The sequence below is a fragment of the Equus caballus genome, chromosome 6 (assembly GCF_041296265.1).
Source record: "Equus caballus isolate H_3958 breed thoroughbred chromosome 6, TB-T2T, whole genome shotgun sequence".
In the NCBI taxonomy this organism is placed as follows: Eukaryota; Metazoa; Chordata; class Mammalia; order Perissodactyla; family Equidae; genus Equus; species Equus caballus.
The window spans coordinates 19,327,546-19,345,195 of NC_091689.1; the positions used below are offsets into that span (position 1 = coordinate 19,327,546).

General features: G+C 37.9%; 1 protein-coding gene across 33 annotated transcripts in view; it reads left to right on the forward strand.

Moving 5' to 3' along the window:
• DIS3L2 (DIS3 like 3'-5' exoribonuclease 2) overlaps positions 1–17,650 on the forward strand; it is a 344,867-nt gene that overhangs the window by 171,521 nt on the left and 155,696 nt on the right. The window lies entirely within an intron of this gene.

Genomic DNA, 17,650 nt, shown 5'->3' on the forward strand with positions numbered 1-17,650 from the left:
CTCTTCAGAATTTGGTTTCAGAACTGGCATTCATTTTGGATGCCACATGGAGATATTTAGAACCAAGAAACTCTTCATGCAACCCACTGAGGCTGTGGAAGGTTTTTTGCTAAGGTCATCCCGTGTCAGAGCCTTTTCTGCCACCCTTGTTCGCTGCATGCAGCTGAACTTATGATACCTTCAGCTCTTGGTGCCTGTTACTCCTCCTAGTTTGAGAATCCTTCTTCTGTGTTCCATCTTGCTATTGTGTCCTTTAGGAATTTGCTGCCTTTTTTGCCTTTCTTGTTGAGGGTAGGCAAGGAAAAGGAGATGACAGTCCCCTTTCCTTTTTGTTGGTAGCTCTGATAGAACACACATTGTATCTGAAGTCAGTTAACTCAAGTTGCTGTCCTAGCTTTCAGCAATAAGCACTCTTCACGGACCCTCCTGCCAGTGAGTAATCTTGTCAGGGGCTTTGAGATCTTGGGCCCATAAGCTTACTCTCTCTGAACCTTTGTTTTGTCATATACAAATTGAGGGGCTGGTTTTCAGACATCTTTTCTTAAATCTAGGACTCTATAAAACATTTTAATGAGAAAAGAAGGTCAAGATGAATGGCTGAACTTTATTGTTTGAAGTATAAGTTAGCATAGCCATTTCACAGTAGCTATCAACATTTCAAATGTACCTTTCTCCCAAAAACTCTACTTCCAGGAATCCATCTTCATCAAAGAATTGTGCAAGAATATATACAAGAATGTTTGTTGCTGCTTTATTGTAGAAATAACACTGCTAATGTTTATCAATAAAGGAATGCTTAAATAGTGTAAGTCATATCAATAAAATAGCATTCCCTGCAGCTGCAAAAAGGAGTTAGATCCACGTGGACTGTCCTAAAAGGATGGCCATTGTATATTGCGAAGTGAAAGAATCAAGTTTCAGAGTAATATGAATGAGGCTATTTCTTTCTAAAGTAAAATAATATAAAAACTGTATAAATGTATATACACACATACATATATATGTACACATAAAAGTATACGTGCATAGGAAAAGGTCTGGAAGGAAATATATCGAACTGTCGACAGTGATTACCCATGCATGGAGTCTGTAGAGTAGTAGGAGTTAGATGATATTTTACTTTTCATTTTATAAATTGCCCTATTATTCAAATTATTTAAAAAAATAACCTTTAAAAATTATAAATGGGACTATCTGGAAAGAGAGGTGCGCAGCATTTCCTAGTCTGACTCAGCCTATAGATAAGCAGTCAGGCACTTCAGCAGTTATAGAGCCCAGCGTTGCTCTAGGTTCCCGTCTTATGGCTCCACCTTTTCTTTTTCTTTGGCCCCATTGCCTTCTTGGTTAGACCACAGAAGGTCTCTCTTAAAATATACCCATGTGTCCTGTGAAAGGATCCAAAGACACCGGGAGCTTATGGGATGCTCTCTGCTCTTAGCAGAGTAACAGGGATTTTTTTAAAAAAATCACTTTAACTTCCAAACACTTTCTCCTTACCTATTATCTCTAGGATTATGTTTCTAAAATTTGAGTCTGAGTTTTTTACGCCTTTGGCTTAAAATTTTCAACTGCTTCCTGATGCCGAAAGTAGTAATCTCTAAACTTCATTGAACATGCAGTCCCAATAACGTTTCCTTATTTTAAAATTATAAGTGTACTTACTGCTTTACTAGTTTATTAAGTACATTATAAACATACATAAAAATGGAAAACTGAGAATGAAATAAATTTTAAAATATTTTATTTTACTTAAAAAATGTATATAAAACTGTTCATGTTAATAATTTTACTTTTGGTGAAAGCAATGTGATTGAATAGTGTTTTTTTATTATTATTTTGTTTTAACAACTTGTGATACAGAAACTCAAAGGTCTGATTCTAAGTTTTGTATATTTTGGCACTTGATTTTGGTTTTAATGGTTATCATAACTGAAAAAGATGCCTCTTATCTTGGGAAGAAGTGAGCTGAGCTTACTAAATCATAAGACTCATTTTTCACTCCTCTTCACCAGTTATATTCAGATTCATTTTGAAATCCAGCTAATAAATTTCTCTCTCTCATAATGTCAGTTCTTGTGGACTAATTGAAAGGTACCGCATTTTTAGGTTTTTAAAAAATAGGTTCATAATTCTTGGTTATTCTTCAGTTGGCATCTTTAAAAACTAGTTAGAGGGGCTGGCCCCGTGGCCGAGTGGTTGAGTTCGTGCGCTCCGCTGCGGGCGGCCCAGTGTTTCGTTGGTTCGAATCCTGGGCGCGGACATGGCACTGCTCATCCGACCACGCTGGGGCAGCGTCCCACATGCCACAGCTGGAGGAACCCACAACGAGGAATACACAGCTGTGTACCGGGGGGCTTTGGGGAGAAGAAGGAAAAAATAAAATCTTTAAAAAAAAAAAAAAATTAGTTAGAAAGTTCTATTAGAAAGTTTAAGTGTATAGATAGGAGCAGTTTTGTAGTTTATACGTTTAGATCATTTTAGGCTCCCAAATTGTATAACAGTGGAAACATTTCAAAATATCCATTCTTAAAATTTTATCTTTAAAACTTGAGTTGGTATTTTATTTTATTTTCAAACAGCAGTAACTTTTTTTCTCATTGTTAAAATGTCACCTTTACCTTCAAGGGACAGATTAAGTGTGTTTAATTTTTTTTAAGTATCTGCTAGGTATCATGTGATGGACAGTCATTGTATTGAAATCATAATCTGGCTGATGATGAATTCATATTAGGTGTAGAAGAAGAGTCAACTTTGCCATTTTCCTGGTGTTAGTAGTCTAAGTATTACTAGTTTAGCATTATCTTCAATTTGTATATCTTTGCAATAATCTTTTTTTAGCCACTTGCCTATTTTGTAAGGATTAGTTTAGCTAAAACGAGATAATTTCCATAAATCCGTGTGTTGGGCATGGGTAAATACCCATTGATCAGAGTTGGCTGAAAGCATAGGAACCAATGAGAGTGCCAAGGTCATTGTCTTTGTGTCCTGGAACACTGCCCCTTTCATCTCCACACTTCACCAGCTGACCCACAAACTGCGTGAGGGCACCCTGGTTAATTTATGTAGTCCTGGTTAATCTCTTATTTTTTACAATAAAAAATAAACATGAAGAGAAGTCCATAGTAGGCTGAAGTGTTTGGATCTAATTACCTTTTCCTTCTCTTTGGCTGGTCTTGGGATACATTTATTCAGTTTTTCAAGCAACACATATTTGTTGAACACCATCCATGGGCAGTGGGCATTCAACAATGACGAAAAATAGATGTGGTCTCTGTTTTTACGGAACTGTCTTGTGGCAGAAGAGCATGAATCAAATGTATTAAGCAATAGTCAAATATGGAATGGTAATAGAGGAGAGAGGTACTTGGTAGAAGAGTTTGTAATATTGTGATTTCTCCTGCTCAGAGGTCCAGTGCCTTCAAAGAGGTTTTATCATTATTAATTTTCCTAGGAATATCAAAAGAACTGGGAATGAGTCCCATGGCATGCTAAAAAACATGTGCTACAAATAAATACGTATACTGTAAACTCCTAAATAAAATCCTCTATGTCTTTTTTCTTTTTCTCCCTTCTTCTCCCCATACACATTCATTTACATATACTATTTATATATGTGTGTATACATCAAAAAATATGCCAGGCACCAGGTTAGCCACTAGAAATACAAAGGCAAGTAAGGCCCAGCCCTTGTTCTTCAGGACTTTATTGTTCCTCAGTGAGATAGTTTATACTCAAATAAATTATAGCAGAGTATGGCAAGTGCTCCTATATTCATATGAGCAGACTGCCGCAGTCATTGGTGCTTGAGCTGAGGTCTGAGAAATGAGCAGGCATAGAAGGAACTAGAGTGACTAAAGTGGTCTTCATTTTAGTGATAGGCTGTGGCTGCAGAAAAGGTGATATGTTCCCTTAAGACTTCCAGATCCTTCTATAACAGGGCTCACAACTCCTCGGGTCTCGACCCGCCCTGCCGGGCCACCCTGCCGTGGAGCCTGCAGTGTTACTCTGGCTACGTAAGGACTTCTACATATCCGTTTAGGTTTGGTATTTGAACAATTATATTTGGAACAGAAAAGTTCCATCAATCTTTAAACCTCATAATCCAATTATGTCAGTAAAATTCCAGTTTTTTTAGTCCAGTGGAATTGGGGTAATATTTTGCAAACTGAAGTTGAGAGAAATAGTGTTTATTTTGAAAAGAAAAATGGTTGGTTAGCAATTTTCAAGAAGTAAGGCTGGTGTGAACTCCTAGGGGCGATGTGCCCCTTGTGATTGGGAGCACCATTTTTCTGGACCTTCAGCTCCAGTCTCTGGAGAATCCCTGCTTGTATGGCCTAGACCAGCCTGCAGCTCTCTTTAGCAGGGCATCTGAGGTTAAAAAAAACAACAAAACACCAATACTGCAAGGCTTTGGGGATCAGGAAGAGAATATATCCAAGGCAACTGCTTAAAGGAGCTGTACCAGAAGCCCAAGAAACCCCAAGGTTATTTCTGAGCCTGGCTCCAGTTATTTCTAATTTCATTCATATTGTTTTGTTCCTTTGTTGCTAAACTGGAATAGGAAGCCAAAGCTTAAAAGCGCAATTAAAGTGGAAAATGAAAACTTAAATATTTTAGGGAGAAAATACCATGCTAAACTGATTTTTATACTTCTCTTGTAGTTAGTAATATTGTGGGAGTTAGGTCACGTCACTTTTCAGTAAAACTATGAGTGTCATTGAAGTGGAAGTGGTTTCTATAGTTTTTCACAGGAGAACTTGTGGATATCTATTTCTTTACTATTCCCTCAAGAAAAAGGAAGCCCAGTGACCTCCACCGGACCATTACAAATGTGAAACTTGGCACTTAAAATTGCTTGCTCTAAATTTTCCAATTGCTTTCTCTTTTTTTTTCCATTTAATGTCGTTCTGCCAACTAGTGATTTTATTATTATAAACAGGACATTGTATTCACTTTTAAGAAGAAATATGAAGCTGGAGGTAAAATTACAAACTGCAGCTTCTCAGCTGCCAAAATAGAAAACAATGAGCTAAAAATACTGAGCACTGAAAGGGTGTTGTGGTAAGAAACACTGAAATATCTTCAAGATGGAACTGTTCTGGAAAGACAGAAATTTCCTCTCACTCCAGGTAAAACCAACCTTGAAATAGGAACTTGAAAGGAGAGATATATAATACTAACCTCTTTCAGGTCAACCTTTTTGTGGGAAAGCTTTCAAACGTAACTAACATTAAATGACTAATGATCTTGCTGTTTATCAGGAAGTCCAATATGATTAAATTGCCATTTAGAAAAGGTTCCTCTGGTAAGAGAGTGTGGCAGCGTAGAAGGAGCACTAAAAGTTAGTCCTGGCTCTCCCAGGGACTAGCTGGGGGACCTTGGAGAAATCGGTTAAATTCAGGGAGAGAGGGGGAGAGCAGCTTCATCTTTTGTAAAATGCATTATGTGACCAGGTTAGGATTTTTCAAAAGGTGTTGGTAGGTCATGAGTTCTTTGTCATTTTAATAGGTATTATGGAGAAAAAGGGTTCTGTGGCCAAGTAGTTTTGGAAAACAGCGGGTTAATAGATTTCCTAGAATTTTTTTCTTGTGGATCATCTCGTGGAACCTAGTGTTCCTTAGAATACACTTTGAAATTGCTAAACTAAATATTTCAAAACGTACTAGCTCTAACAGTACGTGACTCTGTGTTTGGGAGGTCCTGTCTGAGTTATTCAGAGCGAACTCATTCTTGAATTTGAAAGAAAATGCTATCCTATTGGTGACTATTTGCCACATTTAGCTGACAAATATCGACTGTGCCTCATCTTAAAGAATTTCAAGGATTATGCTTTAAATCTCAGCTCTTCCATTGCCAAGGGAACTCCTTGTTTCCTTACCTGGAGGGAAGCAAGATTAAATTGTTCTGCATTAAGTGAGGAGGCTGTCATTGTCATTTGAAACTACTGGTGATATTATCCCCTTCTTGTAAATTCCAACTCACTGTTTGTGAAACTACAAGAAACTCAAAGATAGTAACAAAGATTATGGGTCCTAAAGATCCACAGCTGGATGTTCTTAATTTAAGGATTTGAGTAGTTTGTCAACCCATAAAATTTATGTTGATAAATAGCACTACTCTTGGAGAAGAAAAATATTCAAAGATCAGTAGATTTTTAAAAAATTATTTTATTGAGGTCATTTTGGCTTATAACATGGTATAAATTTCAGGTGTACATTATTATATTTCAGTTTCTGTATAGACTGCATTGTGTTCACCACCAATAGTCCAGTTTTTATCCGTCACCATACATATGTATCCCTTTACCCTTTTCACCTTCCCACTACCTCCTTTTCTTCTGGTAACCACTAACCTGTTCTCCCTTATCTATGTGTTTGTTTATCTTGCACATGTGAGTGAAATCATACAATATTTGTCTTTGTCTGACTTATTTTGCTTAGCATAATACCCTCAAGGTCCATCCATGTTATCACAAATGGCATGATTTTGTCTTTTTTTTTTGTGGTCGAATAGTATTCCATCGCATATATATACCACATTCATTTATCCATTCATCTATTGATGGGCACTTGGGTTGCTTCTACGTCTTGGCTATTGTGAATAATGCTACAGTGAACATAGGGATGTGTAAATCTCTTTGAATTGTTGATTTCATGTTCTTTGGATAAATACCCAGTAGTGGGATAGCTGGATCATATGGTATTTCTATTTTTAATTTTTGAGAAATCTCCATACTCTTTTCCATAGCGGCTGTACCAATTTGCATTCCCACCAGCAGTGTTTAAGGATTCCCTTTTCTCCACATCCTTTCCAACACTTGTTATTTCTTGTCTTGTTAATAGTAGCCATTCTGGCTGGTGTGAGGTGATCAGTAGATTTTATCTGGATAGGTGGAAGAATGCCTATTAGCAGAGAAGACAATATTTGAATTTATACCCGGAAATAATTTTTTAGCATTGTGGAAATATGAATGCACAGGAAAGATGACTAATTTCTATATTTCTAAATAAAATTTGTTTGGAAATTATACTGTAATGATACAAAAAATATTTTTTGTATGGGTTGCCTAGGATTTGGAGTAAATTGTTGGGGTATGGGGATACATAAGCGTCAAGGTGACAAAGTCACTTCACTGTTTTTTATATTGAGATATTCAGGCACCATAAATTTCACCTTTTTAACTTGTACAATTCAGTAGTTTCTTGTATATTCTCAAAATTGTGCAGTCATCACCTCTAATTCCCAGAACATTTTCATCACCCCAAAAAAGAAATCCCATACCCATAGCAATCACTCCCCATTCTGTCTCCCTTCTCGCTCCCAGCAACAATGAATCTACTTTCTATCTTTATGAATTTCCCTATTCTGGACATTTCATGTGAATGGATTCATATAATAAGCGGCCTTTTGTGTCTGGCTTCTTTTACTTGGCATAAATGTTTTCAAGGTTCATCCTTGTTGTAGCATGTATCTACTTCTTTCCTTTTTGTGCCTGAATAGTATTCCATTGTATGAATATACTGCATTTTATTTATCCATTGGTTGAGGGACATGTGGATTGTTTCCACTTTTTGACTGTTATGAATAATGCTACTGTGAATATTTGTGTGCAAGTTTTTGTGTGGATATATGTTTTCATTTATCTTGGGTATACACCTGTGAGTGGAATTGCTGGTTCATGTAGTCAGTCTATGTTTAACTTTCTGATTAACTGTCAAACTGTTTTCCAAAGTGGCAGCACTATTTTACATGCCTGCCAGTAATGTATGAGGGTCCTGATTGCTCCATATCCTCACCAACACTTGTTATCTGTATTCAGAATTATAGCCCTCCTTGCAGGTGTGAAATAGTATCTCATTGTGGTTTTGATTTCCATTTCCCTAATGCCTAATCATGCTGAAATGTTTTCCTGTGCTTAGTGGCCATTTGTATATCTTCTTTGGAGAAACATCTATTCAAATTCTTTGCCCACTTTAAAATTGGATTGTCTTTATATTATTGAGTTATGAGTAGTTTATATATTTTAGATACCAGTTATTTATCAGATAGATGATTTGCAAGTATTTTTTCCCATTGATGGGTTGTCTTTGCACTTTCTTGATGCTTTGTGCTTGAAGCACAAAGGTTTCTAAATTTGATGAAGTCTAAATTATCTATTATTTCTTTGGTTGCTTTTGGTGTCATACCTAAGAAACCATTGGCAATCCAAGATCACAAAGATTTACACCTGTTTTATTCTAAGAGTTTTATAGTTTAGCTCATTCATTTATGATTATAATCCATTTTTAGTTAATTTTTATATATGGTGTGATATTAGGGGTCAAACTTCATTACTCTTTGCATGTGGATATACAGTTGTCTCAGCACCATAGGAAAAGATGTTTCTTTCTTCATTGAATTGTCTTGGCACCCCTGTTGAAAATCAATTGAATGTTTCTAATTATTTCTGGAATCTCACTTCTCTTCAGTTGATCTGCATGTCTAACTTTATGCCATTACCACACTGTCTAGATTATTGTAACTTTCAGTAGGTTTTGAAATGGAAAGAGTGAGTCCTCTAACTTTGCTTCCCCCACCCCCCTTTTTATGGCTGTTCTGAGTCCCTTGCATTTCCGTATTAATTTGAGGATCAGCTTGTCATTTTCTGTATCCACTCCCCCCGCCACAGACCTCAGCAAAAAAAGGACCCAGGATTTTGATAGGGTCCTTTTGTATTGAATCTGTAGACCAATTTGGTGAGTATTATCATTAAATCTTCCAACCCATGAACGTGGGATATCTTTCCATTTATTAGAGCTTTAATTTCTTTCAATGATGTTTTGTCATTTTCAGTATACAAGGCTTACACTTCTTTTGTTAAATTTATTCCTGAGCATTTTTTCTTTTTGATGCTATGTAAATGAAATTGTTTTCTTAATTTTATTTTCAGATTTTTCATTGCCATTATGTAGAAATAAAATTGATATTTGTATATAAGTAAGTCCTGTAAACTTGCAGAATTCACTTATTAGCTCTAGTAGTTTTTTGTGGATACCTTAGGATTTAATATATTTAGAAGATCATATCATCTCAAATAGAGATTGTTTTACTCCTTCCTTTCCAATCTGGGTGTCTTTTATTTCTTTTCCTTACCCAATTGCTCTGCCTAGAACCTCCAGTACAGTGTTGAATAGAAGTGACAGCAGTGGACCTCCTTGTCTTGTTCTTTTTTTTGTGATAAGAGTGACCCTGAGCTAACATCTGTGCCAGTCTTCCTCTATTTTTTGTGGGATGCTGCCACAGAGTGGCTTGACAAGCGGTTGTTGGTCTGTGCCTGGGATCCAAACCTGCAAACCCTGGGCCACTGAAGTGGAGCACACAAACTTAACCACTGGGCCATCCCGCCTCCTTGTCTTGTTCTTGATCTTAGGGGGAAACCATTCAGTCTTTCAACGTTAATTTTAATGTGAGCTGTGGGGTTTTTTTGTAGATATTTTCTAGCAAGGTGAAGGCAGTTCCTTCTGTTCCTAGTTCATTGGGTGTTTTTCTCATGAATGGCTGGTGGATTCTGTTATATGGTTTTTCTGTGTCTATGTGATTTTTGTCCATTATTAATATATATTTCATTGATTGACTTTTATATGCTGAACCAACCGTGCATTCCTGGGTTAAATCCCATCTGATCATTATGTATAATCCTTTTTATGTTGCTGGATTTGTCTTGCCTAGTGTTCTCTTGAGGATGTTTGCATCTGTATTTCTAAGAGATCATGGTCTGGTAGTTTTCTTTTGGTATCTTTGTCTCGTTTTTGTATGAGGATAATACTGGCCCCACAGAATGAGTTTCAGAAGAGTTTGTGATTATTAATTCAGTCTCTTTACTTGTTATAGGTCTGTTGAACTTTTCTATTTTTTCTTAGTAAACTTCAGTTTCAGTACTGAAACTTCAGGTTCAGTAGTTTGTATCTTTCTATAAATTTGTCCTTTTTATCTTGGTTATCTAATTTGTTGGCATGCGTTCATAGTATTCTCTTATAATTCTTTTTATTTTGGTAAAGTTAGAAGTAATGTCTACTCTTTCATTTGTGAGTTTAGAATTTGTCTTCTCTCTTTTTTTCTTTGTCAGCCTAGCTAAAGATTTGTCAACTTTGTTGATCTTTTTACATAACCAACTTTTGGGTTTGTTTATTTTCTCTCTTGTTTTTGTATTCTCTTTCATTTATTTCTGCTTTAATCTTTATTCTTTCCTTCCTTCTGCTTGCTTAAGTTTAGTTTCTCTCTTCTTTTGCTAGTTTCTTAAGGTAGAAGGTTATGTTACTGGGTTTAGATCTTTCTACTTTTTTGTATAGGTATTTACAACTATAAATTTCCCTTCAAGCACTGCTTTAATTGTAGCCCATAAATTTTAGTAGGTTGTGTTTTTGTTTTCATTCATTTCAAAATATTTCTAATTTTCATTCATCTCAAAATATTTTCTAATTTTCTGATTTCTTGTTTGATCCATTGGTTATTTAGGAGTATCTTGTTTGATTTCCATATATTTGTGAATTTCCCAAGTTTCCTTTTGTTATTAATTTCATTTCATTTTGGTTAGAGAACATACTTTGTATGATTTCAACCTTTTGAAATTTATTTGAATTTGTTTTATGGCCTGGAGAATGTTCCATGTGCACTTCAGAAGAATATGTGTTCTGCTGTTGTTAGATGGGGTAGTCTATAGATATCTGTTAGCTCTAATTGGCTAATAGTATTATTCAAGTATTCTATTTACTTATTGATCTTCTGTCTAATTGTTTTCTCTGTAATTGAAAATTAGGTATTGAAATCTCTAGCTATTGTGGTTGAATTGTCTATTTCTCCTTTCCGATTGGCCAGTTTTTGCTTCATATATTTGGTAGCACTGTTCTTAGGTGCATATATATGTATTGTTATGTCTTCTAGATGGATTGACTGTATTATCATTATAAAATGTCCTTTTTTGTCTCTAGTAACACTTTTTATCTTGCAATCTATTTTGTTTTTAGTTTAGCTACTCCATCTCTTTCTATTACTTTTGCATGATATATCTATATCATGAAGAATATCTAGTATATTGCATTTTAAATGATGTAATGTGGAAAGTCTGAAAATCAGATTGTTTCCCTCATCTCCCCAAGATTTGTTGTTGTTGCTATTTGTTTTTGCTGCTGTTTGTCACTTTCCTAAACTAATTTTATAGTCTTTACTCTTTGTCATGTGAAGCATTGAAGTTTCTGCTTGCCTAGCTTAATGATCAGCTAATGAATGGACAGAGATTTTCTCAAGTGATTGGAACTAATAGTCTCCCAGCCTTGGCTGAGAGCCTCTGTGCGTGTGTTGGGACATACTTTCAATGTTCAGATATGCACTTTACAACTCTGCCTTAGACTTCACTACCTGCCTGTGCAGAGCTTCAAGATCAGCTAGAGGTGAAAGCTTAAGACCTTATCGGGTTTTTCCTTGGCATGTACACAGCCTTAGGCGTGTGTGTGGCTGTCTAGATCCCCAGGAATATGTCAGGCCTTTTCAAAGCCCTCTATGGACATCTTATTCTCTAGTTTTAACTTTTAACTTTTTTGGTTAACTTCTTATTTGCCCAATTGTTATCACCAATTCAGAAAACTGCGCTATTAAATAATTGCTGCTGATTGTTTTTGATGAACACCTGGGGCTATAAGGCTCTTTGCACTGAACAAGGTGTAGGTCAGGTCAAATTAGTGTGATTGGTGTCAGGGAACTGCCAGGTCAAATAATGACAATTCCTCTGGAATGCTATTTTCGGTGAGTTTCTAAACCTATTCTGCCCCCTTCCCATGGCTGCTAATCTGCTGGTTTTCACCATGGTTAGAAGGCTGTTGCAGAGATGAGGGGAAGGACATGGGAATAAGGCAGATAAAAAACCTCACAAAGCTCGCTCTTCTTATTGACATTCAGCCATTTCTCTTGAGTAAATGTACTTCAGATTGTTACAAGCCTTTGGTTAATTTCCAGAGTTATGAAAAGATTGATTTTGACTATTTTGTCAATGTTATTGATGCTTATATGGAGTAGTGGCTTTTTCAGGGCTCCATACTCTGCCACTTCCACTGATGTCACTCTCAGGTCTCTTTACTTTTTAATGCCTGAGTTGGAGATAAAAGAAGAGAACTTCTAGCAGAAAATTTTGTCCAATCTGAAAAGGTACATCTGTATGATTCTATTTATGTAACATTTTAGAAATGGGGAATAGATTTATAGTTGCCAGGGATTGAAGAAGGCAGGGCAGGAGGGAGTTGTGTATGATTATTATTAGAAGACAGCTTGAGGGATCCTTGAGATGATGGTAGTGTTTGTTATCTTGATTGAGGTGGTGCTTACGTGAACCTACACGTGTGATAAAATTGTATAGAACTTAATGAGTACAAGTAAGAGTGGGAAATCTAAATAAGATTGGTGCTTTGTATAAACGTCAATATCCTGTAATTTTTTAAGATTTTACCATTGGAAGTTGGGTAAAAGGTAGATGACATCTCTCTATTATTTCTTATCACTCCATGTTAATTGATAGTTATCTCAAAATAAAACATTCAAATTTTAAAAAAAAGAGGCACCAGGTAAACACAGATGAGGAAGTAATTAATTTTGCATGAGGAAGCTCTAAAACCAGATAATCTTTGACCTTGGCCTTGAAAGATGAAGATGATTTCCATAGACTTTTGTCTTATTATTAAAAAAAGAAGAAAGAAGAAAAAGTAGCTAACATTGTTGCTTACATCCTCTGAGAAGACCTCTCATTAGGGGGAAATATCTATATGGCCCTTGAACTGTGTCAGTAAACCAGAGGCAAAGGTGAAATTCAGGAACATCTGAGATTGTGAGTTAGAGGGCATGAACAAATGTTTGGAAGGGGAAAAATGAGTCAAATTTGGATATTAAGTGCCTAGAATACCAAAAGGAGATGTCCCAGAGGCAGAAAGAAAAACAGGCCTGGCACTCACAAAAGAGGTCCAGGCTACAGATATCTATTTAGGTGTACAGAAGTAGTAAAGCCACCAAAATGAGTGAATATGCCTAGTAAGCATGCAGTCTGAAAAGGAAAGAGGGCGCATGATGGACTCTGCAGAGCTCCAACAATTAAAGGGTGGAAGCTTCTTAGGAAAAGGTGGGGTTGGGGCGCGGAAACGAAGATATTAGAAGAGTTAAAGACAAAGGCAGAGTTGGCAACAAGTTTCCAGCAGGAGCCAGCTGCCCTGTGCCCTGTGCGAGATCAGCCAGGACAAAGCTAGAACAGAAGTCGCTGCGTTTAGCCATCAAGTCCTTTTCTTTGTCTTTTGGGTATCTCACGAGCTGTTTCAGTGGAGTGACGGGAGCCAAAGCCAGATTGTAGTCCGCTGCGGAGTGGAAGGGAGGTGAAAAAGTAGGGGCACTAAGGACAAATATCTGTTTTAAGGAGCTTTCTGGTACAGAGGAAGTGCAGGGGAGATTGAGAGAAGCAGGGGCCTGAAGATGTTTTTGAGAATGAGGAGGATTTGAGCTTGCTGGCAGGCAGTGGGTAAGGAGCCAGTGGAGGACATACACATTTTTGGACTCCTCTTCGGAAATTGCCTTCAGAGCCTGAGGCACATTTTCAACAATGGCAGATCTTCATCTTTTGAGAGTGGATTTGATTTTTGGAAACAGCCAAGTCAGTTTAGAGCCAAGGGTGGTAAATCAGGTGGGTGATCAAGCTGGATAATACAACTTCAAAAAAAATAAAGTATAATTATAAAGTAGTAAAACTGATTTTCTTGTGAAGCTCATGAATTGGCTTAGAAAGTAGTTCTTAAAGAATTCCAAAAACCTTTTGAGCAGTTGTGGCATTATGTGAATAAGTGTACGGAGTCCCTTTCTGACTTTTAAAGGAGGATATACATGTGCATAGAAATTCTATCATGTGTGTAAAGAAATGGTCTTGTTAGTTTATATTTACTCTTAGTGCACGATTGTGAAGTTGCCCTGTAATCTTTTTGCCTGAGAGGTGACTTAGTGGAATTACACCAAAGTTTGTGTATGGGAGGATCAGGAGTTTCAAATTGTGATTGTTTAAACAGTTCTCCTGTGGTCTTACAGATGTAATTAGAATTCCTAGGGTAGGAGTGTTCCCACAAGCATAACAATGCTTTCAATGTGTGTTCAATTATCCTTTTCTATAGTTATATTTAATCGTTTCTTTTTGAAATAGAGTTATTTTGAAAATATTAAATCAGTGGCATGATCTCAGCTGTCTGCCAGCTCTGGGACAGTGCAGGTGCGTAGTAGGCCCTCACGAGGATTCCTCTCTGGTCTTCTCTGCCCTGGGGTTTGATGTACCCCCCAGAGGACCCCGAGAGAAAGATCAGCTCCCCAGTAATAGATCGTCTCCGTTCACGTTCAGCCCAGAATATCTAGGATAAAGAAAATTAACACATGTAGAAGTTTGAAGTTTTCACTTAGCTTTATTGTTAACGTGGCAAATACACATATACCAAAACAAATGATTTATTGATTGCCTTTTTATACCTTTTTATATGTATTATCTCATATATTCATTTTATAGGTACATAGTGCTTTATTTAATCATTAAATCAACCCTGTGAAATAATTATCCCTATTTTAAAAATGAAGAAGCTGTGGCTCAGATGAGTGTAGTCACTTGCCCAAGGTCACATGGCTGAGGGCCAGAGCTGGGACTTGAATTTAGGTCTGCAGTCCAGGAAGCTCTTACCCATCATCCTCATGTGTCTCCACCTTCTTAAACCCACGCCCTTGATAAACATTAAAAAAAAATAATTGAAAACACCACATGTATTGAGAAAATAGAAATTAGAGCCTTTTTTCTTTAAATCCCTACTGGCCAAAAGACTTTATAGTATTATAGTTTGTGTAATTTGAATTACAAAAGCAGTCTTTTTTTAAAATTGATTTGTTTTTAATATTTCAAACTTGATATGGATATTCTGCCATGCTCTCCCTCTGCCTTTGCACACCTACGGACACTCACCGTGCCCCCCAGGAGTGGGCAGTGTGGAAGCATCTACTGTAACATCCTGTCATGGCTTGCTAATGAGAAAGCATTAGAGAAAGCCATGGCAAGTTAGCCATTCTAGGAAACTTTCCACAGATGTTGCATTAATTAAGACTTTTTTGGTCCCAAATAACAGAAACCACTGGAGCTTGCTTTTAAGCAGGAAGGGGAATTTGTTTTAAGGATCCTGTGGTGTCTCCCAGAATCCAAGGGCAGGGAACCAGGGACTGAAGTGAGACAGGAAACCCAGAAAGTCTTCTTTCTTCATCTCTGCCTCTTCTGCTGTCTACACATCTGCCTCCTTCTTCCCCTCGCTCAGACTAGCCTCTTTTGCTTCCTACACTTCTGTGGGATGCCTGCTACCGCAACAGCTACCACAGCCACCCAGAGGAAGCCTGATTTCTCTCTCCTCCTTCTCTCACACACCTTCCTCCATAATTCTCTTTCCCTTTCTCTGTCCCAATTCCAAATTCTAGGGCAAGGATTGGTTTGGATTACATCTTGGTTTGAGAAAGGAAGTGTCAGGACAGACAACAGTCTGCCACAGCCTGTGTTCCCTCCTCCCTTTATGCGTCGTGTCACTGATTGTTTTTCTATCCCAGGAGTTTGGAAACTAAATGACCCTGATATCACAAGGGTGAAATAAAAGAACATAGGTTTTAGAGACAAATTTGGCTTGACTCATCACTCATTGCCACTTACTAGGTATGTATTCTTGGGCAAGTTACTTAACTCCTTTTAACTTTCTTTACGAGTGAAAAGGGATGTACAGATACTATCTTTCTTATGGGGTTGTGGCAGGGATTAAATGTAATAACATGTACTGTGCTAGCTACAGGGTCTGTCCTACGCTTGATAAAATATTGCCCCTTCTTTCTTTCTGATGAGCATTAAGGTTCATTGCCTTACCAAAAAGATGTTTATGTTATATGTAGAGTAAAAATTTCAGACTGCCTTCTGCCCCCAAATTCTATTCTCCCTCACCCCTTTTTTGGTCCTCTTTTCATCTGCCCTTGAGTATCAGTATATTCATATTCCAAAGGACTCTGGTTCTAAACCTAGAAAGTTCTCTAGGGCAATGTTCCCACACCATGGCTGGAGGTCCCAAGCTTTCACCTAAAGTGGATTCCATTCTCACAGAATGGTAAAGGTGCTTCTGGTAAAGGAATCATTCTTGGCTCCATAGCCCCAGCCTTTTTTCCCACTGGTTGGAGCTGAAAAAACCCAAATAAAGATTCAGTTCAGTCAATATTTATTCTCTCTACTATTTGCAAGAACCTGAAATAAATATTGTGGGAATTTAAAAATACATAATTGAGAGAAACAGTCCTTTTCTTCAAAAAGAATAAAGTCTAGAAGAAGAGATGATGAGTCTACACAAATCACTAATTCAGGATGTTTGGCAGAACTGATTTACTAAGGTTCTATGCTAATGAATGTTAAGTCATCTTAAGTAAGAATGGAAAAGTAGTTTTGATGTGGGGTTGGTGAGCCGAGGAGTCGAAAGAAAGATTTCTTAGACTCTTAAGATCTGGCAGTAGTGCTCTTTTATTTAGAGAATAGAATAGCATGGGGACAGGACCCATGGGCAGTCAGAGCTTCTGCTGTGTGGGGACAGGACCCACGGGCAGTCAGAGATGCTGCTGGCACGGGGAGCTGCTGCTGCCGCCGCTGGCATGGGGACAGACAGGACCCATGGGCAGGCAGAGCTGCTGCCGGCATGTTGCTGCTGCCGCTTCTGCTGCTGCTTCTGCTGCAAAGTTGGGTGGAGAGTAAGGCTAAATTTAAGGCATAGGTATGTGAGTTATCTCTTTACAGGACAAAGAATATGTAAAAAAGTTAAAATGGTGTCAGTGCCTGTAGGGTCCGGCCATTTGGCCGTCACACAAATTTTAGATAAGCATCGAACTGGATTGAATAAATGGCAGAAGTCTCCGCTTGAATTTTATCCTCAGCTAAAGACAAAGGAGGATTTGGGCAGGGGGGGCTGCGGGGGGTCGGGGTGGGGGGGGGGTCAGTTACATGAGGTTGCCAGACAGTAAAGAACTTAAGTCCTTGCCTCTGGCATTGATTAAGAGTTTCTAGAGATAAGGCCATCCCCCTTCTTCCTGGCACAGAGAGGGAGGCATCTTCACAGATAGAGGTTTCCCTTAGAAATGTAAATGCTTCCCAACAAAGGGGCAAGCAAATTCCACTCCTCGGAGTCTGCTTCTCATCTGTAGTTTTAAAATTAACCAGCCTAAAAATCCTCATCAGTTTGAAGCCAGATTGTGGAGGGTATTGAATGCCAAGCCAAGGACTGTAATGTCAAGATAGCTGGAAGCCAGTGAAGGTTTTTGAGAAAGGAGTATAATCTAATGCTATATCTTAGGAACTTCATCCTGGTAGCCAAATGCTAAAGGATCTGAAAGGCAGGAGAGAAGGAGAGGAGACTGGAGTCCAGTTGGGGAGAGCTACTTCAGTAGGAAAAGAAGGTAGAATCATGAATTCAGCACCAGTCCCAGGCTTGGTAAGGACTGAGCTATGAGAGTTGGGCTGAGATAGAGAGAGTGTACTGGGAGACTTGAACCTGGGATTCAGAAAGAGGTGCAGACGTGAACGGGGTCATCTTGGGTCCCTTGGGGCTCCTCC